Here is a 27860-nt window from a genome sequence, read left to right as displayed (position 1 = left end):
CTACTACTCTTTCTGTGAAGTAATTCTTCCTCAAATTTCCCCTGAATCTTCCTCCCTCTAGTTTCAGTGCATGTCCTCGTGTTCTGCTGCTCCTCTTCCTGTGAAGAATGTCTCCCACCTGTACCTTGTTAAAACCCTTGATATACATATAAGAGCGGCAACTGCTGCTTATAATGTGTTGTGGTAGGATGTGACACGGCGAATTGGCCTGGTGAAATGATGAAAGTGTTGAATATTAAAAGTTAAAGGTTAAAAAGTGTGCACACTGATGGCAGCCTTTCAATATATTAACACTGATTCCAGATGTTGCAATGTGTCGTCGTGCAGGTGTAGACACATCTGGTGTGTCATCACTCACACCGCGAGTCGTGAGAGGACTCTCTGGGACCCCATCCTCTAATACAGGGCAGTCTCTCATTCAGTCCGGCTGGGCTGGAGGAGTTCAGTTTGTGAATCCATCTTGTTTCTAGCTTGAGGAGGTTGCCATTCCTGTCACCTCCACGGATGGAAAAGGGGATATGGTCGACCGCCATATGCTTGAGGTCCGAAAGCTTGTGTTTGGCCTCTGAGAAGTACTTGGCCACTGGTTGTTCTGGGGCATTTTTCTTCTTCTTGCCTGTGAGTGCTTGCTGGATGGCCGATCTGTGGAGGGCCATGCGTTCCCTCATAGAGCGGATGGTCTTTCCTACATAAAGTAGGTCACAGGGGCACTTGATAACATATATATTATATGTGTGGAAAGGCAACTGAGGATGTGCTTGATGGGAAATGCCCGTCCATCGGCTGGGTGGATGAAACTGGACCCGGTTATCATATCCTGACAGGTGGTGCATTTTACACACTTGTAACAGCCCGTTTGTTTTGTTAAAAAGTTGGATGGTCTCTGTACGCTCTCGCCAAAGCCCGTGATGTCATTGTGGACTATGGTGTCCCTAATGCTCCTGCCCTTGGTGTAGCAGAGCATTGGTCTTTTGTCCCTCAGGCCTGGTAGATCTTTATCTGTTTTTATTATTGGCCATAAAGCCTTGGTTGCCCTGGGGAGAATTGGGCTGGCTGTGCTGAGTCTTGTTACAAACGGTAGTCTGTCTTGCTCCCTCTTTCTGCGGTTCTGGGAGTTGGGGTTCAGTAAGATCTTCCGGTCCAGTTTCAGTACTTCCTCTTTAGTTCGTGACAGTCTCTTAGGTTCATATCCCCTCTCCTTAAATTTTGCTGCCATATTGTCGAGTGCTTGGGGTAATTTGTTTGGGTCACTGATGATCCGAGCAGCTCTAATCATCTGGGAATGGGGTAAGGCTTCTTTGAGAGGACGTGGGTGGAAGCTGTTGTATTTCAAAATTTTATTTTTGTCCGTCTGTTTGGAATAGAGTGTATAGTGTTGTTGACTATGCTGACCGTCACGTCACGTCCAGATAGTCGATTTTCTCCAGGGAGCTGTGATAGGTAAGCTTGATGGGGGATTATCTGTTGTTTATTCCGTTCATCAGTTCGGACAGTTCTATCTGTGTGCCGCCCCATAGCATGAGCAGGTCGTCTATGTATCTTATTAACAGGACGACCTTGTCCCTTGTCACGGGGTCACTGTTGAACATTTCTTCCTCTTGCTTAAACATATATATGTTTGCAAAGGACGGCGATATCGAGCTCCCCATTGCGCATCCCATCTTCTGCCTATAAAATTGGCCGTTGAAGAGGAAATAGTTCTTGGTTAATGTTAACCTCATCAGCTCCATGAAGAGGCCCAGATTGAGGGCGGACATGTGCTCCTTCCTCAGAAATTCCTCCATCACATCGAGGCCTTCTTGTTGTGGGATGCTGGTAAACAGGCTACTGACATCCATTGTAACCAGACTGGTACCTCTGGGGACTTCCCCTACTTGGTTGATGGTATTCAAAAAGTCTGTGGTGTCCTTGATGTGTGTCTTCTGCCACATAATAATGGGTTGGATTATACTATCTAGCAGCTGTGACACCGGCTGGTATATGGAATTCCAGGCACTAATTATAGGCCGGCCTGGAGGGCTATTGAGGGCCTTGTGGATCTTTGGTACCGTAAACAGTACTGGGACCGTTGGATGATCCCGCGTTAGTGCTTTGCGCACTTTTTCTTCAATCCAGCCGTTGCTGTAGGCTGCTGATAAAATTTGATCCAATTCGGCCTTATAGCCCTCAGTCGGATCCTTTGTTAGTTTTTCATACACATCCGTGTCAGACAGCTTCCCAGTTGTCTCAGTGCTGCTTGTTGATCACGGTTAAGATTTTGGTGCTTTGGATGAGGAGATTGAGTGTATCTCGGTACTGAGTCGTCCATCAGTCTCAAGTAGGACTGGATCGATGCATTGTGAGACTGTGGGTCAAACTTAGAGATTTTGCGTTGACAAAGGAATTTGTTGATGGATGGGTCGTTAGTGGAGGGGGGGGGGGGATCTGGTGCTGGAAATGCTCCTTGAGATGGAGAGAGCGTCCGAATCGGTGTAGGTCGACCTTCCATGTTAGGTCGTCATGAGGGGTTGTGGGAATAAACGTGAGGCCTAGATTCAGAACTTGTAACTCTAGGTCACTAAATGTCCTCTTAGATAGATTGTAGACAGTTGATTCTGGTGTTATTTGCTTTTTGCGGATCCTCGCGTGTTGCCCCCCCCCCTGCGGGTGGTCGGGCTGCTGCCTTGCCTCTTATGTACTGTCGCTGGACCTAAAGGGACACTGTCTGGTGTAAAGAAAGAGATAGTAAACCAACCGGCGCCTCACTTCAAAGCTGCTGCAAAGATCTATATAAATAGCAACTACAAATGCTATAAAAACAGAATAATACAAAAAGAAAGATATAAATCACTGCGCTGCTTCTCCTCTCAGGAGTGAAAAGACAGTTTCAGTCTGGGTTTTCACTGTGATTCTTTGTCTGTTGTCACTTCTTTGTTAAGTATTTCTCTCCATAATTATGTAAAAGAAAAACAAATAAAGAGTACAGACTGTCAGGTGATGTTTTATGGACAGAAAGTAAATTCTTCAAATTAGGACGGGAAGGAATGGATCCCAAATTCCCACGACTTAAATGCTTACACTGCTTACAATAGAAAATGTGTGTGGAATCATATCTGGGTATCTTTAATGGGACCACCAGGGACGTGCTTTAGGATCGTGAAGACTCTTACATGTGCTTACATATATACTGCTAGGTGAACACACATAACGGTATCTTTGATGATCCAAAAAACAAGGCTCACACTATCTTACGTGGTATGAAGTATGGCAACACTTGATAAAGGTATCTTTTCCTCAAACGGTATAGCATATATAAAAAACAACAAAAGAACTCCTCATGGTGCAATTAAGTTTAAAATAACATGAGGCTTTATTGATAAAAAACGAAAGGCCAAGCCTCGTACCGTATGGAACAGGGATAACAGTCAGAAGATAGATGGAACCCGGGTGACTCCTGCTGCAGACTTCCAACCTGGACCTAGGTAGTGTGGATGGCTTCTCTTAGGTACACTCCTCCAACATGTTTCGACGCTCCAGGCGTCTTTCTCAAGGTGGAGTGTGTATAGGGTGCACCCTGTATTTATGTCCCCATTATCCCGGAAGTTAAACATTAACCCGGAAATAATTAAAGGGGGGTGTTTATGATAAAACATCTAAAAATATTAATCCAAGCTTAAAAGTTAATACAAGATAGTTCCCAGATGACCTGAATGCAAAACGCCGTGTTAAACACTTCCCGTGGGTCCGGGATAGTGTCATATGCGGCGTCTGGATATTACAGGCTGGGAACCTCCGCTCACGTGATAAAATCCTCTTCCGGCACAGCGCGTCTGTAACCGCGCTAGCCGGAGTGAGACGCTGCCTGTCACATGATGTAAACAATAGACGCCAGCAGCGCTGATGTCACTACGTCTACGCTGGCGTGGGGGAACCTGCGATCACATGGTATGTGATCACTGCTCCTGATACGTTGCTCACGTTTGTTTTGAGCCTGTATGACCCTCCCAGATCACATGGTGTAAATAAATTAACGTAGACAGCGCTCAGAACGCTGTATTGGCATTAATATGGAAATCAAGACCATGTGATGTAAACAAACATCACATGGATATATAGTAAGTGCTCTTCCATTAGGAATATCTGAAGTCAGAGACACCCGGTTTCCATTCACAAAAGTATCATATATATGACAGATAAGCATAATATAATCTAATCTATACAAAAAGATACTGCATTAACATTTCTATCATTAAAAAACATAAAAAAGCTAAAATGTGAAAAAATGTGAAAAAAATATGAAAAACTAATTACAAAACAGTACTAGGCAGATAATTAAATGAACTCTAAAGAAACCATTTGACTTCAAACTCTGAATTTAGTCCAAATGGTTTTAAGGTGTTCAAATCGTATATACAACGCATCTCCCTGCGTGCTAGTCTAGCGTCCCTATTATTGTTTCTCCAATCTTCTTTTACTAATGAGATGCCACAAAAACTTTTTATCCCCTTCGTGGATTGAGAATGTTTTTCTTTAAAATGGGCTGAAAATGGATGTGTCATCACCCCATTGGTGATGTTTCTCACATGTTCAGCCCATCTTATTTTTAATTGCCTTTTAGTTTTTCCCACATATAAGAGATTGCAGGTGCATTCTATTACATAGATGGCATATCGGGTATTGCATGTGATAAAGTCACGAATTTTAAACATCCCATTCGTATGTGAGAATTCGGGTAGTTTAGACTTCGGACTATAACAAGCTTTACATATTTTGCAATCTCCGCATCTATAGAACCCTTTGTTCCTTGGAAGGAATCTATTACCATCCATAGGAAGCGCACTTGTAACAAGTTTATCCTTAAGGGTATCTGCTCGTCTATATATAAATTTTGGTTTAGTGGGTAAAACCTTTTTAAGAGCTTCGTCACGCAGTAAAATACTCCAATTTTTATGAAAAATGGACTCAATGTTCTTATATTGTGTATTATACTGTGTGCAAAAGGCCATACAAAAATTTGTCTCTTTAGGTTTGTTAGTTCTTGTTACATCCAGGAGTTCCGTTCTATTCAGAAGACCCACTTCAGTTGCTGCTTTTTGTATTGTAACTTTATTGTAACCTTTACTGACAAACTTCTTAACCATATTTTCCGCTTGGATATCGTACGTATCCTTCTGGGTACAATTTCTTCTCAACCGTAGTAGTTGGCCTTTGGGGACGTTATCCAACCATTTATTTAGGTGGTTACTATCTCGTTCAATATAGGTATTAGAATCGGTGGGTTTAGAATAGTTATACGTAATAAGGACATTATTTTGAACCTCAATCGTTAAATCCAAAAAATTGACATGTTTAGTGTCAATATTAAATGTGAATTTAATATATAACATGTTCTCATTGAGGTATTTACAAAAATCATCTAGAGACGTCCTGTCGCCTCTCCAGACGAACAGGACGTCATCTATATAACGCCACCACTGCACCAGGTTCGCGCTCCAGGCATGCTCACAGAAAACCTGTGACTCCTCCCATCTCGCCATAAACAGGTTAGCATACCCGGGCGCGAACCTGGTGCCCATAGCCGTTCCTACACGCTGTATATAGTATTGGCCGTCAAAATTAAAATAATTATTATTTAAAGTAAACTCAATACCGTCCAGAAGAAAAGAACACAGTTTTGTATCAAGATCAGTTTTCTCTAAAGTTTCTTTTATAGCCTTCACTCCATCCCCATGTGAAATGATTGTATACAGGGATGTAACATCTCCTGTAACTAAGAACATCCCTTCTTCCCATTTTATAGAGTCAATTTTTACCAACACGTCTCTAGTATCTTTTAAGTAGGCCTTCTCTTTACATACAATAGGTTGCAGGTGATGATCGATGAAGGCCGACATATTGGCAGTGATGGCATTGGTGCCAGCCACTATAGGGCGTCCTTATTACGTATGTCCTTATTACGTATAACTATTCTAAACCCACCGATTCTAATACCTATATTGAACGAGATAGTAACCACCTAAATAAATGGTTGGATAACGTCCCCAAAGGCCAACTACTACGGTTGAGAAGAAATTGTACCCAGAAGGATACGTACGATATCCAAGCGGAAAATATGGTTAAGAAGTTTGTCAGTAAAGGTTACAATAAAGTTACAATACAAAAAGCAGCAACTGAAGTGGGTCTTCTGAATAGAACGGAACTCCTGGATGTAACAAGAACTAACAAACCTAAAGAGACAAATTTTTGTATGGCCTTTTGCACACAGTATAATACACAATATAAGAACATTGAGTCCATTTTTCATAAAAATTGGAGTATTTTACTGCGTGACGAAGCTCTTAAAAAGGTTTTACCCACTAAACCAAAATTTATATATAGACGAGCAGATACCCTTAAGGATAAACTTGTTACAAGTGCGCTTCCTATGGATGGTAATAGATTCCTTCCAAGGAACAAAGGGTTCTATAGATGCGGAGATTGCAAAATATGTAAAGCTTGTTATAGTCCGAAGTCTAAACTACCCGAATTCTCACATACGAATGGGATGTTTAAAATTCGTGACTTTATCACATGCAATACCCGATATGCCATCTATGTAATAGAATGCACCTGCAATCTCTTATATGTGGGAAAAACTAAAAGGCAATTAAAAATAAGATGGGCTGAACATGTGAGAAACATCACCAATGGGGTGATGACACATCCATTTTCAGCCCATTTTAAAGAAAAACATTCTCAATCCACGAAGGGGATAAAAAGTTTTTGTGGCATCTCATTAGTAAAAGAAGATTGGAGAAACAATAATAGGGACGCTAGACTAGCACGCAGGGAGATGCGTTGTATATACGATTTGAACACCTTAAAACCATTTGGACTAAATTCAGAGTTTGAAGTCAAATGGTTTCTTTAGAGTTCATTTAATTATCTGCCTAGTACTGTTTTGTAATTAGTTTTTCATATTTTTTTCACATTTTTTCACATTTTAGCTTTTTTATGTTTTTTAATGATAGAAATGTTAATGCAGTATCTTTTTGTATAGATTAGATTATATTATGCTTATCTGTCATATATATGATACTTTTGTGAATGGAAACCGGGTGTCTCTGACTTCAGATATTCCTAATGGAAGAGCACTTACTATATATCCATGTGATGTTTGTTTACATCACATGGTCTTGATTTCCATATTAATGCCAATACAGCGTTCTGAGCGCTGTCTACGTTAATTTATTTACACCATGTGATCTGGGAGGGTCATACAGGCTCAAAACAAACGTGAGCAACGTATCAGGAGCAGTGATCACATACCATGTGATCGCAGGTTCCCCCACGCCAGCGTAGACGTAGTGACATCAGCGCTGCTGGCGTCTATTGTTTACATCATGTGACAGGCAGCGTCTCACTCCGGCTAGCGCGGTTACAGACGCGCTGTGCCGGAAGAGGATTTTATCACGTGAGCGGAGGTTCCCAGCCTGTAATATCCAGACGCCGCATATGACACTATCCCGGACCCACGGGAAGTGTTTAACACGGCGTTTTGCATTCAGGTCATCTGGGAACTATCTTGTATTAACTTTTAAGCTTGGATTAATATTTTTAGATGTTTTATCATAAACACCCCCCTTTAATTATTTCCGGGTTAATGTTTAACTTCCGGGATAATGGGGACATAAATACAGGGTGCACCCTATACACACTCCACCTTGAGAAAGACGCCTGGAGCGTCGAAACATGTTGGAGGAGTGTACCTAAGAGAAGCCATCCACACTACCTAGGTCCAGGTTGGAAGTCTGCAGCAGGAGTCACCCGGGTTCCATCTATCTTCTGACTGTTATCCCTGTTCCATACGGTACGAGGCTTGGCCTTTCGTTTTTTATCAATAAAGCCTCATGTTATTTTAAACTTAATTGCACCATGAGGAGTTCTTTTGTTGTTTTTTATATATGCTATACCGTTTGAGGAAAAGATACCTTTATCAAGTGTTGCCATACTTCATACCACGTAAGATAGTGTGAGCCTTGTTTTTTGGATCATCAAAGATACCGTTATGTGTGTTCACCTAGCAGTATATATGTAAGCACATGTAAGAGTCTTCACGATCCTAAAGCACGTCCCTGGTGGTCCCATTAAAGATACCCAGATATGATTCCACACACATTTTCTATTGTAAGCAGTGTAAGCATTTAAGTCGTGGGAATTTGGGATCCATTCCTTCCCGTCCTAATTTGAAGAATTTACTTTCTGTCCATAAAACATCACCTGACAGTCTGTACTCTTTATTTGTTTTTCTTTTACATAATTATGGAGAGAAATACTTAACAAAGAAGTGACAACAGACAAAGAATCACAGTGAAAACCCAGACTGAAACTGTCTTTTCACTCCTGAGAGGAGAAGCAGCGCAGTGATTTATATCTTTCTTTTTGTATGACACTGTCTGGTGTGTCCGGTTCCACTTGAAAATCACTGTCACTATTAGAGGATTGAGGCTGATTCCTCGGAGTGGCACTCCTCGCTCTCCTGGCGGGTCTAGCTCTCTGGGGTTGGTATCTGCCCTGTCTCGTGTCGCCTCCGCCTCCACTTAGCCACCTGTAAACTTGATTTTGCTCGTAGTCATTTATTTATTTTAAACTTCAACAGGTCCTTTTGATATTTTTCAGTTTGACTCATGAACTTGGTGGCCCAGTCCTGGCTGAGATCCTGTATCAATGTTTCTTTATGCTCCGCTTCAAACCTTTCAATGCGAGTTTTGGTCTCATGGAGCTCCCTTGCTGATTCCTTCACCACTAACACCATGAGGTCGTGGCTACACTTGTTTAGAATGCCGATCCAGTTCCGGCAGAACTCGGTGTTATGCCTGCCGATGGTCGGTGTATTCCGCACCCTGAACCCCCTGGGTATCATTTTGTCCCTTAGATAGTCTGAAAGGGATACCCCGTGGAGGAGGAAACCCACCTCTCTCCTTTTCAATTTGTGCCACTGGCGGTAGAGGATCTCTAAACTTGATTGCTCTTCAATGCTGCTGAGGCTCTGGGCAAACAAAACTCGCATTGAAAGGTTTGAAGCGGAGCATAAAGAAACATTGATACAGGATCTCAGCCAGGACTGGGCCACCAAGCTCCAGAGTCAAACTGAAAAATATCAAAAGGACCTGTTGAAGTTTAAAATAAATAAATACTTCACGGTCAAGGATGACTACGAGCAAAATCAAGTTTACAGGTGGCTAAGTGGAGGCGGAGGCGATACGAGACGTCCACGCACACATAGATTTGACACTTGTTTTGGGCCAACTATACACATTTCAAAATGTTTCAAAATGTTTGCATTTACACTCATAATGTTTTCTGTGTTTTCTGTATATTTTTTCCACCCCATACTGCGGCGGACCGAGGCAGGGACAAGCGCCATTACCAGCAGTGGCCTGTTACCATGACCACGGCACAGCTTGCGCTCCAACTTACCGGAGTAACTTCCGGTAATCGGAACGCAGCGTCCCAGCCGGCGTCCTAAGCACAAGGGAGGGGAGAAAGTCTCCCAGCACTGTATTTAAGGTATGTACCCCCCATTTTTCACTGTTGCACCGTTTTCACCTTGAAAAAGGAGCTACTAGCTCCGAAACGTTGGCGTGTTTTTTTCTTCATTATATGCTTTGAAAAACTTCCCTGGAGTGCCGTGGTTTCTTTCCAAGCCTACAAATCTGTTCCTCAAAGGCACCGGGGTTCCAAGAACGTTACTGGGAGAGTGCCAGGCCGCCATCCTCCATATATATATCTCTCTCTATATATATATATATATATATATATATATATATATATATATATATATATATATATATATATATATATAGATAGATAGATAGATAGATAGATAGATAGATAGATAGATAGATAGAGAGAGAGAGAGAGAGATATTATACGAACTGCATCCAGCGGCACTCAAATAAAACAATTGCTCACCAGATTCATGCAACGTTTCAATGTCTTTATTTTCACATCATCAGGCAATAATGGCAAAGTGAGCAAAGGCACCTTAAATCCCCTCCCCAATTACACGAAACCAGGGAAAGGGCTGTTTGATTGCGCATGTTACTGACATCATCAAATCAAGCCCAGGTACCATGGAAACCAAATATACAAAAATATTTAAACAAGCATTAAAAAGGCATTACAAATGTACCAAGAGTGAATAACAAAAATAAAATGTGAAAGAGAAATTTTTATATACTATGGGTAAAAGCAAAGGGCTCATACAAAATGACACAGTATGTCTGATAACATGTTGACTCAAAACAAAACAAGCAATAAATGGTAAACATCCTAAGGGGACCTCATTGATATATAGCACATTACAGAAAATATACCATATTACAAAACAGAGTGTAAACCTAAATATTCATTGAAGCCTCGTGGAGCCAAGGTGTTGAGACGATAAATCCACCTTGACTAATAACTGAGCAATTTCAATGAACGATCCCCTCCACGTATGTCAGCAGGTATGTGATCAATTAACATGTATCTCAGAGTGGCCAAGTTAGGGCCAGCCTGTAGAACATGTCTGGACACAGGTTGATCACACTGCCCAGTGGATAGAGCCTGTCTGATAGAGTATTGGTGCACCGCTATCCTCTCACGCAACGTACGGTTCATTTTTCCGACATAGCTCAACCCACATGGGTAGTAGTACAAGTGAGTCAGTGATTTATAATGTACAGATGGAGCCGGGCTTGTCTTTGCAGGGGATGGCGATAGCGACGCCAGCCGCCATCTGTATCTTCGAATGGGGACAAGTGAGTCAGTGATTTATAATGTACAGATGGAGCCGGGCTTGTCTTTGCAGGGGATGGCGATAGCGACGCCAGCCGCCGCCACCCGCCATCTGTATCTTCGAATGGGGACACGCACGAGTTGCGCGCGCGTCCCCTTTTGCACGGTTCCCCCGGGTCCCCGCCGGTTTGTCGGCATTCACCCGGGGTCCCCACCGCCTCCCCGCACCCCCCCCCCTAACCCTGTCTGTCTCCCTGAAGCAGAGACGGATAGGGTCCCGTTGCCCTGCCGCACGGAAACGGAGACGCGCACGCGCGTCTCAGTTAGAAAGAGAGCCGGGCTGCTTGCGGTGACAGTCTGGCGATTCGCCAGCAAGAGGGAGCCCGGCTCTATCTGTACTTCTTCCTGCTATGTGGGTATCCAAAACTGTCACCCGTCACCAAAGAACGGCAGGTCAGACAATTAAGACACCTGAAACACCCATTTTTAGAAAAAAGAAAATTTCTAACACCACTTGCTGATTTAGTGGTGAGGTCTGTTTTTAAGACCTAATCCCTAATATTTTTGCCCCTAGTGTAACAGGGCATGATGTTCTTCTGGGATAACATAAGGTCGGGATCAGATTTAACAATAACATAGGTTTTGCGAATACCATTACTAGCTGTACTAAAGTGATTGATCCACAGCAACTTAGTTTCAGGAGCAGGCTTAGTAGTGTTGGATAACAGAAAAGCACGGGGAACTGCTAAAGCTTTGTTTGGAAGAATGGACATGGGGCGATGAAAGGTTGTAGACACAATTATACGGTGTTTCTCAGAAGTGTACAATATACGAAACAAATAAAAGCATGTATAAGTGACAATTCCGTTAGGGCAACAGAATGTTAATAAAATTTAGGGCATGGGTAACTGCAAGCGTACCCTCACTCACGATTGAAAAAAGCAGATGGTGAGCATAAAGGTATCTTTTATGGGTTCACCACAGGTGCAACTTCAAAAGGTAGAGGATGCGTACCATACTCACAAATAAATGTGCAATTACAGACGCATCTCGGTATCTTTATTTTGTTGAGGGGGGGCTCCTCTCATAGAAGGTGTCAGGTCCCATATCTTGTGGCAGGGGTATTGGCCTTATACCCCAGTCCGTCACCTGCTGCAGCTAATAAATTAGCACTGTATCCTCTCTGTGCAAATTTATCGTTTGTTTGATAGCCTCCTCCTTCGTGCTGCAGATTCTGCATGCATGCAAAAACTACGAGTAAGGCAAACCTTCTTTAATGGGCTTAGGATGAAAGCTTGCAGAGTGTAGCAAAGTGTTTCTGTCTGATGGTTTTTGAAAAAAAAGTCTGAATAACACCATCAGACAGCTGCACATCCAAATAATTAACCAGATGTTGATCAATAGTGTAAGTTAATTTAATAGGGCTCGCAGTATTGTTTTGTCGATCAATGAGGGCCACAAATTCCTCTTGTGTACCCGTCCAAATGACGAACAGGTCTTCTATGTATCGGACAAAAATATTTATTCTGTCAGTTACATGACGGTCAGAGAAAAAAATGTCCTGCTCAGCCTGCATTATGTACGAGTTAGCTTACGATGGGGCCACAGGGGACCCCATCGCACTCCTGGACATTTGCAGGAAGAACTGCCCATCAAAAAAGAAAAAGTTGCAAGTCAAAATGAGATGCAACAAATCACATATGAAAGGAACACTGGGGCCAGTATACAGAGGATTGTGCAGAATCAGATCATAAACAGCCCGCAATCCCTCACAATTGGGAATAACGGTATACAGGCTGCCCACATCCACACTGCACAACCAACTGCCTGTGGGAATGTCCTTAACCATGCTTAATTTATTCAAAAATGACATTGTATCAACCAAGTGGTGGGTGTAGTTGACAATGCATGGCTGAAGCAAAGTATCAATATAGATGGCACACGGTTGAAATAACGAACCGCGGGCGGCTATAATTGGCCGACCCGACGGCTGTATGAGGTTCTTATGTACTTTTGGAATGGAGTATAGTAAAGGTACCAAAGGGTACCTAGGAATCAATGAATCTGCCACTTTCTTTTCAATCACACACTCTTGTACAGCATGGGACATTTTTTCCTGCAACAAAGATTTAAAGCGTTCAGTGGGGTCAAAATCAAGATGGGAATATACATTAGTGTCCGCTAATTGTCGAACAATTTTAGCTCTATAGGTAGATACATCTTGTAGAACAATAGCCCCGCCCTTGTCAGCGGGGCGTATTGTTACAACACTTTGCCATTATTGCCTGATGATAATGTGAAAATAAAGACATCGAAATGTTGCATGAAGCTGGTGTGCAATTGTTTTATTTAAGAGTGGATGCGGTTCTAGAACAGAAGCACTTCGTTTGCTGTGACAACTGGATGTGCTGTCCATCAAGTTTGGATATATTTTATATATAGGATATATATATCTAGAGAGAGAGAGAGAGAGAGAGAGAGAGAGAGAGAGAGACTCGTACCATGTGTAAAAACCTCTGTGGACTGGGTACCATAAGACAAAAACCAAAGGCATATGCTGCTCACACACTGTACCCGGACACCGGTTCCACTGAAACGCCGCAGGGCTGTTTTGCAGGGAAGCATACGGGGATACACCACGTCCTGGATATCAGTGATGGGAGCGAAGGAGCGTCGTACGCGTTTCGTCATACAACTTTGTCAGAGGGCGTGGCTACTACGTACACTCTCCAGATCTAAATAGGACAGATCCCGTCACTCAAAGAGCGGGTCGGACCTCGGCATTGGCTGCCGTTGTGAGAGGGCGGAGGGCATTTACCAATACCGTGCCCATCAGTGAATGACAGAAAGCGGCAATTGAAAGACAGTGATCTAACACGCTGATAACCATTTAACTGGTCGGAGTACCTTGGGTGAGCAACAAGCCCTATTACAACTTCAAAGGCATCACAAATACATTTATATACATACATAATAAAAAATACACAATGAACAGCTTGTTTTCTTTCACAATTTAAAGTGGATACATGGACCCTATATTACATTCATCAGCTATGGTCCAATTTGGTCCCTATAGAGAAATATATCTCATAAAAAATGTGTTTAGACTTAATACAAAAAGTTCAGATTTTTACAGAAAATCTCCTAAATATTAGTCACACAAGACAGGGAGAGGGGGAAGAGAATAACAAACATGGTCATCAGGTTTGTGATATCTAGGCCGATTGTTACATTACTCACACCAAGCATAATATCCGTAAGAACATTTTTAGCATATATATATATATATATATATATATATATATATATATATATATATATATATATATATATATATATATATATATATATATATGTTGTTACCACCCGATTCAAGTCACAGATGAACCAATATTTCCTCTAGGTACCAAGGTCTGCGCATATTTGTTAAGCCACCAGCCTTTAACAATTAAACAAATGCATTATGATGTTATATTATGTTATATTATTAAACCATCGGGAGACAAAGCAAAGAATTATTATATAAACCCCTAGTTGATAAATGGGGTTATCTGGTACTCCTCATTCAGACCCTTAGGTACCAGTGTATCAAGTCTTAATATCCAGGTAGTCATGGTCACCACCTCTCTTATTCTGTTGTACCAACTCAATCCCTTTAGAAGTTAGGGTCTTGGGGTCACAATTATGGCACTCTTTCAAGTGTCTTGAAACGCTATGGTTTGTGACACCATGCTTGATGTTCCGGAGGTGCTCAAGGATTCTCACCTTGAAGCACCTCTTCGTCTTCCCGACATACTTCAGGCCACACCCGATATTTTAGATACATCGATGATGTGTTTATTTTATGGTCTGGCACTGAGCTTGAATTTAATAATATGATTGTACAGTTGAATAATCTTGATGAACCAGTTAAATTTACATCTAGCATTAAGGCAGATACAATTGAATTTCTTGACGTGAGACTGTACAAGGAGGGCAGCAAATTGGGGTCAACCCTTTTAAAAAAAGAAACAGACAGAAACACATTCTTACCCTCCACCAGTCAGCACCCAACGTCACTTAAAGAGAGTCTCCCTATATCGCAGTTCCTGAGGGTACACAGGAATAATTCCTCTATGGAAAATGCAGACACTCAGCTTAAAGAAATGCGCAGGTGCTTCTTTGAAAGAGGGTACTCAACAACTACTGTTGATTGCTGTCTCATTAAAGCAAAGAAAAAACATAGGGCACTCACTAAAGCCAAGTCAGTGAAGACAGAAACAAAAACGATGGTGCATGTAAGCACATATGATCACACGTCTAGGAAGGCCAAATCCATCTATAAAAAATACTGGCCGATTGTGGGTTCTGACCCTGCCCTGGCACTGGACGTGGCAACACCACCAATGAACACCTACAGACGTGGCCCGAACATCAGACAGATGCTTATGCGGCCCATGATGTACCCAGTGACTAAAACAACTACGTGGCTCACTGATGGCAAGTTGGGTTGCTTCAAATGTGCCTCCTGCACGACGTGCAGATCGATGATGACTGGTTCCACTTTTCCGCATCCGCACAGTGGTCAAAAGATAAAGATCACAAAGAAACTACTGTGTACAATGGACTATGTCATATATATCCTAATCTGCCCGTGCGGACTTTACTACACTGGTCTCACAACCAGATGCTTTAAAGAACGAATGGCCAATCACAGGACTTCGATCAGGGCCACCTACTGGATGCTCTGACAAACCTATTGCCAGGCACTTTTTACAACAAGGCCATCAGATCTCTGCCCTTAGGTGCATGTTAATAGATCACGTCCCCAAGAACCCAAGGGGTGGAAATCGTGAATTACAACTAAAAAACTTGAATCAAGATGGATTGCCCGACTGAATACAATTGACCCGAAGGGACTTAATGAATATAATCATTTGAGTATTTTTTTGCAGTAAAAGATTTTTTCTGAAATATTTTTCTAGTTGGTACACATTGGATAATCGGTGTTCACTGATGACCAATCCTGAGCCACTAGTATATAGCCACTGGTCTCGCTACTTAACCCCTTCCCGACATTTGACGTACATTTACGTCATGGCCGGGATGTACTTCCCGACACATGGCATAAATGTACGTCATGACTTTAAACTGTCACTGCGTCTCGAGACGCAGTGACAGAGGGACGATGTCTGCTGTCCCTGACAGCAGACATGTCCCTGCATGCCCAGGGGGGGCTGCGATGTCGCCCCCCCGTCGGCGATCGCTGTGATTGGCTGTTCAGTGTGAACAGCCAATTACAGCGTTTTCCTGTGTTACCAGCGAATCAGACGCTCGGTAACACAGGTGTCAATCACCGCCAGGCGTCAGGGGGCATGAGGGGGTCATCGGTGACGATGACACCTCACCCCACCCTCACCCCACCTGCCCCCAAGGCTGTGATTGGTCCGTGGGACCCACGGACCAATCACAGCCAAGGCGCGACATTTAAACTAACGGTGACTGCGCTGCAGACGCCATTCCGGTCTGGAGTAGCGTGCAGAGCGGTCACCGTGCCTATCTGCCGTGATACTGACCTGATCCTTGCTAATACTTACCTGATCCTTGCAAATACCTTACCTGATCACTTGATCACTGCTTGTAGCGTGCTGGACGCTTCCTGGATCTGACTTCCTGAGACTTCCTGCTGCTGCTGCAGTGTGATAGAGAGATAGAGAGATAGAGAGAGAGAGATAGAGAGAGATAGAGAGAGATAGAGAGATAGTGACAGAGAGAGCTATATTTTGTGTCTGCTACCCCCCCTTTTTGGGGGTGCAGGGGTTTTTTATATATAAATAACTGTCGCTGCTGCAGTGTCATAGTGATAGATAGTGATAGATAGTGAGAGATAGTGATAGATAGTGAGAGATAGAGAGATTTGTGTCTGCTACCCCCCCTTTTTGGGGGTGCAGGTTTTTTTTTTATATATATAACTGTCAGTGCTGCTGCTGCAGTGTCATAGTGATAGATAGTGATAGATAGTGAGAGATAGAGAGATAGAGAGAGATAGTGACAGAGAGTGATAGAGAGTGTATATTTTGTGTCTGCTACCCCCCCTTTTTGGGGGTGCAGGTTTTTTTTTATACATATAACTGTCAGTGCTGCTGCTGCAGTGTGATAGATAGTGATAGATAGTGATAGATAGTGAGAGATAGAGAGATAGTGACAGAGAGTGATAGAGAGTGTATATTTTGTGTCTGCTACCCCCGCCTTTTGTGCTGATCACCATATCTGAGGTGATCAGCAACTTTTTGGGGGCGCAGAGGTTTTTTTTTTTATATATACCTGTCAGTTGCTGCCAGTTGCACCAAAGGTTGTGCACCTGCTGCCCCTCACTGGTAATCAGTGTCGCATCACCTTTTTTTTTTTTTTGTGGGTGCTGTGTGGTCTTTTTTTAATTTTTTTTTTACACACACTGTGATTTTGTGGGTGTCCTGTGGCCACTGTGCGCTGATCAGTGACGTACATCACTGATCAGCTTTTTCGGCACAGGGTTGATCTCTTTTTTTTTTTTTTTTTGATCAAATTCCTGTTGCCTTTGAGCGCTGTTCAGTGACAGACGTTACTGACCAACATCTGTGCTCAATTTTTGGCGCAGGACCTTTTTTTTTTTTAACCCCTTCAATTTTTTTTTTTAACCCCTTCAATTTTTTTTTTTTTAACCCCTTCAATTTTTTTTTTTGGTATAAAGTATTTTTTTTTCTGCACTACATACACATTACACACTACATTCCCCCCAGGTTGAAATAAAGTTTGTACCCCCCCCTACACTATACACGTGTTGAAACATTTCACTACCAGTAACACAAAAATAAAAATGGCATCCCAAATGTCCTCCCAAATGTCCTCCCAGTCATCCAGGAGAATGTATTCAGTGGAGGAGGCATATGCCATGCTTGCCTCTGACTCTGACACAGCCAGTGATGCAAGCGGGGAATTTGAAGGATTCGTCTTAAGCTCCTCTTCCTCCTCTGGTGATGAGGGACCCCCTCAAAGACGCCCCCGTAGAGCAGCTGAGACCCCCCCCAACAATTGATCTCGTATGGACCCCACCACCAGACAATTTTGAGCCCCAGGTTCCTGAGTTTTTGGCCATGCCAGGAATCCAATTTGATTCCACAGGTCTCAGAGAAATTGACTTTTTCAAATTATTTTTCTCTGATGATTTTATAAATTTAATGGTGGACCAAACTAATTTATATGCCCAGCAGTTTATTGCTCAAAACCCCACGTCATCATTTGCTAGGTGGACCCCTGTAGATGCAGTAGAGATGATGACGTTTTGGGGTCTGGTGTTTCATATGGGCATAGTAAAAAAGCCAGAAATTAGGCAATATTGGAGTACAGATGTTCTGTACAGTACTCCATTTTACCGTATGGCCATGACCCGGACTCGATTTGAGACAATTCTTAAATTTATACATTACACCGATAATGCACAGTGCCCACCCAGAGATGATCCCACCTTTGACCGGCTATTCAAAGTCAGGCCGGTCATTGATCATTTCAGTGCCAAATTTGAAGAGGTGTACATCCCTGAAAAATGTATTTGTATCGACGAGTCCCTTATACATTTTAAAGGAAGGGTTAAATTCCGCCAGTACCTTCCCAGTAAGAGGGCAAGGTATGGCATAAAAATGTATAAACTGTGTGAAAGCACCTCAGGGTACACCCACAGGTTTAGGGTTTATGAAGGGAAGGATTCAAGAATTGAACCGCCAGAATGCCCCCCCTCCCTCGTAGGTGTTAGTGGGAAAATTGTCTGGGATTTAGTGCACCCCTTCCTGGATAAAGGTCATCACCTCTATGTGGATAACTTTTACACTAGCATCCCCCTGTTTAAGGCCCTTGGTTCAAGAGGTACAGCAGCTTGCGGTACTGTGCGCAAGAACCAAAGAGGCCTCCCAAAAACGCACAATGCCCAAGTAATGAGAAGGGGTGAAAGCAGGGGAATATGCAACGAAAATATGTTGTTGGTCAAATATAAGGACAAGAGGGATGTCCTTATACTGACAACAATTCACGGAGACAGTACCACCTCCGTCCCTGTACGAGGTACCAGTACCCACACCTCAAAACCTAATTGTATCCTGGATTACAATAGGTACATGGGCGGAGTGGATCTTTCAGATCAGGTACTGAAGCCGTACAGTGCCCTGCGGAAAACAAAAATCTGGTACAAGAAGGTGGCCGTGTATATCATCCAGATGGCACTGTATAACGCTTACGTGCTATTCCGTTCTACCGGCCAGAGGGGGACATTTATGCACTTTCAAGAGGAAGTCATAAAGGGCCTAATATTTGGGAACCAGCAGGCAGAGGGCCCCAGTACTTCTAGTACTGGCCCCCGTATTGTACCAGGGCAGCATTTTCCTGATGAAATCCCCTCCACTGGAAAAAAGGGCAGGACACAAAAAAGGTGCAAAGTTTGCTATAAAAAGGGAATAAGAAAGCAAACTATTTTCCAGTGTGACACTTGCCCCGACAAACCCGGCCTATGTATAAAGGAGTGTTTTAAAATATACCACACATCTATGGAATATTAGGTTCATAATTTCACCGTGCTTCGGGGGTCTTGCTAATGCCACATAGCACCCACCATTCATTCCACCAGAATCTGAGCCGCAAAATCCAAAAATCACTCCTTCCCTTCTGAGTCCTGCCATGCACCCAACTGGTATTTTTTGGTCACATGTGAGGCATTGCCGTACTTGGGAGATATTGGGGCACAGATTTTGGGGTGCTTTTTCTCCTTCATTCCTTGTGAAAATGAAAAATTTTGAGCCAGAACTGCATTTTTGTGTAAAAAAATGTAATTTTTCATGTTCACTGCCCAGTTTTATCAAAATTGGTGAAACCCCTGGGGGTTTGAAATGTACACTATACCCCTAGATGAATTCCCTGAGGGGTGTAGTTTGCAAAATGGGGTCACTTGTGGGGGGGTTCCACTGTATTGGTGCTTTGGGGGTCTTGCTAATGCGACATAGCACCCACCATCATTCCACCAGAATTTGTGCTGCAAACTCCAAATATCACTCCTTCCCTTCTGAGTCCTGCCACTTTTTGGTCACACATGAGGCATTGCCGTACTCGGGAGAAATTGGGGCACAGATTTTGGGGTGCTTTGTCTCCTTCATTCCTTCTGAAAATGAAAAATTTTGAGCCAGAACTGCATTTTTGTGTAAAAAAATGTAATTTTTCATTTTCACTGCCCACTTGTATCAAAATTGGTGAAACCCCTGGGGGTTTGAAATGTACACTATACCCCTAGATGAATTCCCTGAGGGGTGTACTTCGCAAAATGGGGTGACTTGTGGGGGGGTTCCACTGTATTGGTGCAACATAGCACCCACCATTCATTCCACCAAAATCTGTGCTGCAAAATCCAAAAATCACTCCTTCCCTTCTGAGTCCTGCCATGCACCCAACTGGTATTTTTTGTTCACATGTGAGGCATTGCCGTACTCGGGAGAAATTGGGGCACAGATTTTGGGGTGCTTTTTCTCCTTCATACCTTCTGAAAATGAAAAATTTTGAGCCAGAACTGCATTTTTGTGTAAAAAAATGTAATTTTTCATGTTCACTGCCCACTTGTATCAAAATTGGTGAAACCCCTGGGGGTTTGAAATGTACACTATACCCCTAGATGAATTCCCTGAGGGGTGTAGTTTGCAAAATGGGGTCACTTGTGGGGGGGTTCCACTGTATTGGTGCTTTGGGGGTCTTGCTAATGCGACATAGCACCCACCAAAATTCCACCAGAATCTGAGCTGCAAAATCCAAAAATCACTCCTTCCCTTCTGAGTCCTGCCATGCACCCAACTGGTATTTTTTGGTCACATGTGAGGCATTGCCGTACTCGGGAGAAATTGGGGCACAGATTTTGGGGTGCTTTGTCTCCTTCATTCCTTCTGAAAATGAAAAATTTTGAGCCAGAACTGCATTTTTGTGTAAAAAAATGTAATTTTTCATGTTCACTGCCCACTTGTATCAAAATTGGTGAAACCCCTGGGGGTTTGAAATGTACACTATACCCCTAGATGAATTCCCTGAGGGGTGTAGTTTGCAAAATGGGGTCACTTGTGGGGGGGTTCCACTGTATTGGTGCTTTGGGGGTCTTGCTAATGCGACATAGCACCCACCAAAATTCCACCAGAATCTGAGCTGCAAAATCCAAAAATCACTCCTTCCCTTCTGAGTCCTGCCATGCACCCAACTGGTATTTTTTGGTCACATGTGAGGCATTGCCGTACTCGGGAGAAATTGGGGCACAGATTTTGGGGTGCTTTTTCTCCTTCATACCTTCTGAAAATGAAAAATTTTGAGCCAGAACTGCATTTTTGTGTAAAAAAATGTAATTTTTCATGTTCACTGCCCACTTGTATCAAAATTGGTGAAACCCCTGGGGGTTTGAAATGTACACTATACCCCTAGATGAATTCCCTGAGGGGTGTAGTTTGCAAAATGGGGTCACTTGTGGGGGGGTTCCACTGTATTGGTGCTTTGGGGGTCTTGCTAATGCGACATAGCACCCACCAAAATTCCACCAGAATCTGAGCTGCAAAATCCAAAAATCACTCCTTCCCTTCTGAGTCCTGCCATGCACCCAACTGGTATTTTTTGTTCACATGTGAGGCATTGCCGTACTCGGGAGAAATTGGGGCACAGATTTTGGGGTGCTTTTTCTCCTTCATACCTTCTGAAAATGAAAAATTTTGAGCCAGAACTGCATTTTTGTGTAAAAAAATGTAATTTTTCATTTTCACTGCCCACTTGTATCAAAATTGGTGAAACCCCTGGGGGTTTGAAATGTACACTATACCCCTAGATGAATTCCCTGAGGGGTGTACTTTGCAAAATGGGGTGACTTGTGGGGGGGTTCCACTGTATTGGTGCAACATAGCACCCACCATTCATTCCACCAAAATCTGTGCTGCAAAATCCAAAAATCACTCCTTCCCTTCTGAGTCCTGCCATGCACCCAACTGGTATTTTTTGTTCACATGTGAGGCATTGCCGTACTCGGGAGAAATTGGGGCACAGATTTTGGGGTGCTTTTTCTCCTTCATACCTTCTGAAAATGAAAAATTTTGAGCCAGAACTGCATTTTTGTGTAAAAAAATGTAATTTTTCATGTTCACTGCCCACTTGTATCAAAATTGGTGAAACCCCTGGGGGTTTGAAATGTACACTATACCCCTAGATGAATTCCCTGAGGGGTGTAGTTTGCAAAATGGGGTCACTTGTGGGGGGGTTCCACTGTATTGGTGCTTTGGGGGTCTTGCTAATGCGACATAGCACCCACCAAAATTCCACCAGAATCTGAGCTGCAAAATCCAAAAATCACTCCTTCCCTTCTGAGTCCTGCCATGCACCCAACTGGTATTTTTTGGTCACATGTGAGGCATTGCTGTACTCGGGAGAAATTGGGGCACAGATTTTGGGGTGCATTTTCTCCTTCATACCTTCTGAAAATGAAAAATTTTGAGCCAGAACTGCATTTTTGTGTAAAAAAATGTAATTTTTCATTTTCACTGCCCACTTGTATCAAAATTGGTGAAACCCCTGGGGGTTTGAAATGTACACTATACCCCTAGATGAATTCCCTGAGGGGTGTACTTTGCAAAATGGGGTGACTTGTGGGGGGGTTCCACTGTATTGGTGCAACATAGCACCCACCATTCATTCCACCAAAATCTGTGCTGCAAAATCCAAAAATCACTCCTTCCCTTCTGAGTCCTGCCATGCACCCAACTGGTATTGTTTGTTCACATGTGAGGCATTGCCGTACTCGGGCGAAATTGGGGCACAGATTTTGGGGTGCTTTTTCTCCTTCATACCTTCTGAAAATGAAAAATTTTGAGCCAGAACTGCATTTTTGTGTAAAAAAATGTAATTTTTCATTTTCACTGCCCACTTGTATAAAAATTGGTGAAACCCCTGGGGGTTTGAAATGTACACTATACCCCTAGATGAATTCCCTGAGGGGTGTAGTTTGCAAAATGGGGTCACTTGTGGGGGGGTTCCACTGTATTGGTGCTTGGGGGGTCTTGCTAATGCGACATAGCACCCACCAAAATTCCACCAGAATCTGAGCTGCAAAATCCAAAAATCACTCCTTCCCTTCTGAGTCCTGCCATGCACCCAACTGGTATTTTTTGGTCACATGTGAGGCATTGCGGTACTCGGGAGAAATTGGGGCACAGATTTTGGGGTGCTTTGTCTCCTTCATTCCTTGTGAAAATGAAAAATTTTGAGCCAGAACTGCATTTTTGTGTAAAAAATGTAATTTTTCATTTTCACTGCCCAGTTGTACCACAATTGGTGAAACCCCTGGGGGTTTGAAATGTACACTATACCCCTAGATGAATTCCCTGAGGGGTGTAGTTTGCAAAATGGGGTAACTTGTGGGGGGGTTCCTAAATTTTAGCATCTTATGGTGCCTAGAAACCTACATGGTGCCTAAAAAATAATCTCATAAAAAGGAGGCTCCAAAATCAAGTAGGTGCTCCTTCTATTATGAAGCCTGTGGTTTGGTCAACGTGCACACTAGGGCCACATATAGGATATTTTTGAAAACAAAAGAATTGGGGGAATCAATTTTTAGTCACATTTCTCTAGTAAAATGTACTGTGTTCCTTAGAAAAATGTATTAAAATTGCAAATCTGCAAAAAAAATGAAATTTTGAAATTTCACCTACACTTTGTTTTAATTCCTGTGAAACACCTAAAGGGTTAACAAACTTCCAAAATGCTGTTTTGAATACTGTGAGGGGTGCAGTTTTTGAAATGGCATCATTTATGGGGGTGTCTCACATACAAGTCCCTCAAAGTCATATCAGAACTGAACTGGTCCCTAAAAAAATCAGTGTTTGAAATTTTCTTGAAAATTTGAGAATTTGCTATTCATATTGTAAGCCTCCTAGTGTCCAAAAAAATGAAAAGGAAGTTGAAATAATGATGGCAACATAAAGTAGACATATGGTCTATGTTAGTTATTAACTATTTTGAGTGGTATGATTATTTGTCTCACAAGCAGAAAATTTAACATTTTGCAAATCGCTAAATTTTCCATTTTTTCACGACATTTTGGTATTTTTCACAAAAAAACACAGACTGTATCGACCCAAATTTACCACTAATTTGAAGTACAATGTGTCACGAAAAAACAATCTCAAAATCACTGGGATAAGTAAAAGCAAAAAAAAGTTATCCCCACTTAAGTGAGACATGTCAGATTTGAAAAAAATGGCTCTGTCAGGAACGCAAAAACTAGCTCTGTCAGGAAGGGGTTAATATATTAGTTACATTTTTTTATATAAGTTTCCTTTTGTTATTTTGATAAGTTACCTTTTTATTTCTATCGTGTCTATATATGTTTTTTATGATACAATCTGTACCACATTGATTGATAATGCATAGACTCTATAACTGATGGCACATCTGTATGATTAAATTAAGTGCTACTGTACCTTTAAGGTGCTTAAAAGAGTGCGTTGGATGTCCACTACAAAAACTTGATTATGCCGTGACAAAGCGCAATAATATTGTTAAGAATGTGCGTGTAATAATGTACTGTTGTTTAACCTGGCACGTTGGTGGATATAGTGAGCTGCCTGAACAACAATGATTTGCGTTCCAGCAGCTCAAAGCATCTGGAACGCATGACGCACTTCCGGGTAAATGTGCGTTCCATATACCGGATTTCCGGTTACGGAGCCAGCATCTCTACACGCTACTTGACACAGCGTTTTTATTGTAAGTTCTTTTATGTCTTTTTTCTAAAAATGAGTCTTTTGATACTATATACATGATGTTCCATCGGATGATAGAACTGTGCATACATATTAACCTGTTTTATGGATGTACATGCGTTCCACACTGTCCACCAATGTGAATGGTGGCTACTCATGTGTGATTGATCTAGTTAATTAGTGTGGTATATATTGGTTGAAGTTAGCATGTGTCAGTACCACTTCTCTTGCCTGTTGTACCTGTGAAGCATGTTTTGATACTGTCTTGACAAAGGCCCCTAAAGGGTCGAAACGTCAACTGTATATGGATATACAATCAATTGAATCTGACTTGAGCATCAATTCGTGAGTGCCCTCGCTTTTTTGTTAAAGAAACTGTATATATATATATATATATATATATATATATATATATATATATATATATATATATATATATATATATATATAATTGTGGGTACAGAAGGAGGACACTCGCCAGACTGGAGTTAAAAATGATTCCTTTTATTTAATTTCATTTTATTTACGCTGCCATCACATATGGTCAACGTTTCGACCCGAATTAGGGCCTTTTTCAAGACGTGTAAGACAGCCATGTCAGATAATACATCCAGTAATAAAAGACACCATGGAGTGTCCAGAACGCTGCACCACGAGCTGTTAGCGCATATCAGCATCGTGTGCAGCGTTCTGGACACTCCATGGTGTCTTTTATTACTGGATGTATTATCTGACATGGCTGTCTTACACGTCTTGAAAAAGGCCCTAATTCGGGTCGAAACGTTGACCATATGTGATGGCAGCGTAAATAAAATGAAATGAAATAAAAGGAATCATTTTTAACTCCAGTCTGGCGAGTGTCCTCCTTCTGTACCCACAATTATATCAAATACTTCCTCCATGGAAGCTTATTTTTGAGTGTGCACCCCAGCATTTATGTACTTTAATAGTGAGTGTCGTCCCATCTCCTGGATATATATATATATATATATATATATATATATATATATTTAAACACGAGCACGCCACTAAAAATAAACACAACACATAGTCACTAATAAACAATTAAATTATTAATTACTGAATAATATATATTAAAATAGTCAATGTAACCATAATTTTATATAGATTGGTAATACTGGGATGGATATATGACCCACAAAAGAAATATCATAGTCTAATTGTTTTCCATATTGTTAAACAACGCAACATCTATATGAAATCTGGACTTATGTAATATTGGGGAGCGTTCCACCAGACACAAGGGTGGACCACAAATAGCCATCCACTGACGAGTAATTAATCAAGTCTTCAATACGGAAATTGCTAGAGAGCTGCAATAGCGATATGCGCCAAAATGGCAGTGCGTTCCACCAGACATCTGGGTGGAACGCATACCGCTTTTCGGTCTGCAGGGACTTCCGGAATATGGATGTGCGTTCCACCCATGGACAGGTGGAACGCAAACCAGACAATTAAGCACTAAATAAGGTTTTAGAAACCTTATTTGTGTGCTGCACCCCATAATGGGCATTTATACCACTAGCTTTAGGGATGACTTATTTAAAAACCCTCTTGAGAAATATAGGGGCTATTATTCCCAGCAATTTATCGGAGCCACATGCATCAAATACACTGTGGACATGTATTTACATATTTATGTATTCAAGCTATAACTAATACACCAATAAGAGCCCACAATAGTAAATGTAAAGATTTTTAATAAAGTTTAATGAAAAAAAACATTGCCACAGAGTAACAGGAAATGAGGTCATCATCCTCCACCTGTAAATACTGGCACAGGGATGATATCCCTTCACTTGCATCTTGGACTCTGATGAGCACACATGCACTGACCAGGTAAAGAGGATATTTATTCAAAAAAAACTTTTCATTATGCTAGTTGACTAAGGAAAGGTTCTTGCTAAATCATGTGGTATGTAATTATATAAATGTGTGTCACCTCATAGGAGCGGTCAATCTCTTATCTTGGATTAATTGTCTAAAGGACAATAAATATATTACAGCATTGAGGTATGTTTTAATTGACCAGCTTATTAGAAATAAGATACTGCCATTAAATATATAATAAGGAAAAATAGGATTTTAATACCTACCGGTAAATCCTTTTCTCTGAGTTCTTATGGGATAAAGGGAATTTGTTCATAATGATTGGGGGTAAAGAGGTTTTCTGTAGGAGACAGGCACCTATAAACTTTTACACTGGGTGTACTGGCTCCTCACCTCTGCTCCCCTCCCTCTAGTCAGTTACTAGACAACTGTGCCGAAGGAGAAGAACAATATGAGAGGAATATGTGTAATATTTAATGTGGTGAGATTCATCCAGCACACCCATACATAACTTTCAACATACAGAGACCACTGTAGCGACCACAGAGCACGTGGAAGCCTCAGAGCCTTATGAATATGTCAACTATTGACAACATTTTGTAAACTTTTGTGTCCCAATTGGGACAACTTGATAAGAAATGTCACCTAAGTGACAACATACACTCTTGAACAATTGAGATACACGAGGTGAATGATAAAGGTTACCTTGGTAACCTCCACCCTTGTGACCCCTAAGGAACACAGGGTAATAGAAGGACCCAATAGTGGTCCACGGCTCACTTGAGTGAGTCAGGCAGAAACTCCGCACAGAGGCGGGTGCCCTGTATCCCATAAGAACTCAGAGAAAAGGATTTACCGGTAGGTATTAAAATCCGATTTTCTCTTACATTCTTATGGGTTACAGGGAATTCGTTCAAAACGATTGGGGATATACCAAAGACATCAGAACGGGCGGGATTGTGCGGAGATTGCCGCAGCACCGCTTTCCCAAACTGAGTATCTTCAGTGGCCAAAGCGTCAATTTTTGTAAAACTTCATATAGGTGTGTTGACCTGACCATGTAACGGTCCTACACAATTGTAAGGCCGACACTCCTCGGGCAGCCGCCCAGGAGGTCACCACTGAACGAGTAGAGTGGGCTTTCATCCCAGCAGGCATAGGAAGCTTCGCCACCACATAAGCCTGTTTAATGGTTGCACAGATCCAGCGTGCAATAGACTGCTTAGAAGCAGGACGCCCGACTTTTTGGGCATCATATAAGACAAAAAGTCCTACAGTCTTACTAATTTTGCCGTTCTCCAGACATATACTCAGAGAACCCAAACCACATCCAAAGATGTCGGCACCTCAAACTGAGGGCCACTAGTAGGAACCACAATTGGCTAGTTCAAGTGGAATGCTGGCACCACCTTAGGAAGAAAACGCAGATTAGTGCGTAAATTCCACCCTCTCTTCATAGAAGACCAAATAAGGGCTCTTGCAGGTTAACGCCCCTAG

The 27860-nt window shown here is 42.1% G+C and overlaps 1 protein-coding gene across 11 annotated transcripts in view; it reads right to left on the bottom strand.

Annotated features, from left to right (window-relative positions):
- Positions 1-27860, bottom strand: part of FOXJ3 (forkhead box J3) — a 425779-nt gene that overhangs the window by 267951 nt on the left and 129968 nt on the right. The window lies entirely within an intron of this gene.

This window comes from Crinia signifera, chromosome 19 (assembly GCF_055691185.1).
Source record: "Crinia signifera chromosome 19, ASM5569118v1, whole genome shotgun sequence".
Taxonomy (NCBI): domain Eukaryota; kingdom Metazoa; phylum Chordata; class Amphibia; order Anura; family Myobatrachidae; genus Crinia; species Crinia signifera.
The sequence above is the reverse complement of the archived record's forward strand: the minus strand, read 5'-3'. Positions and strand labels throughout refer to the sequence as shown.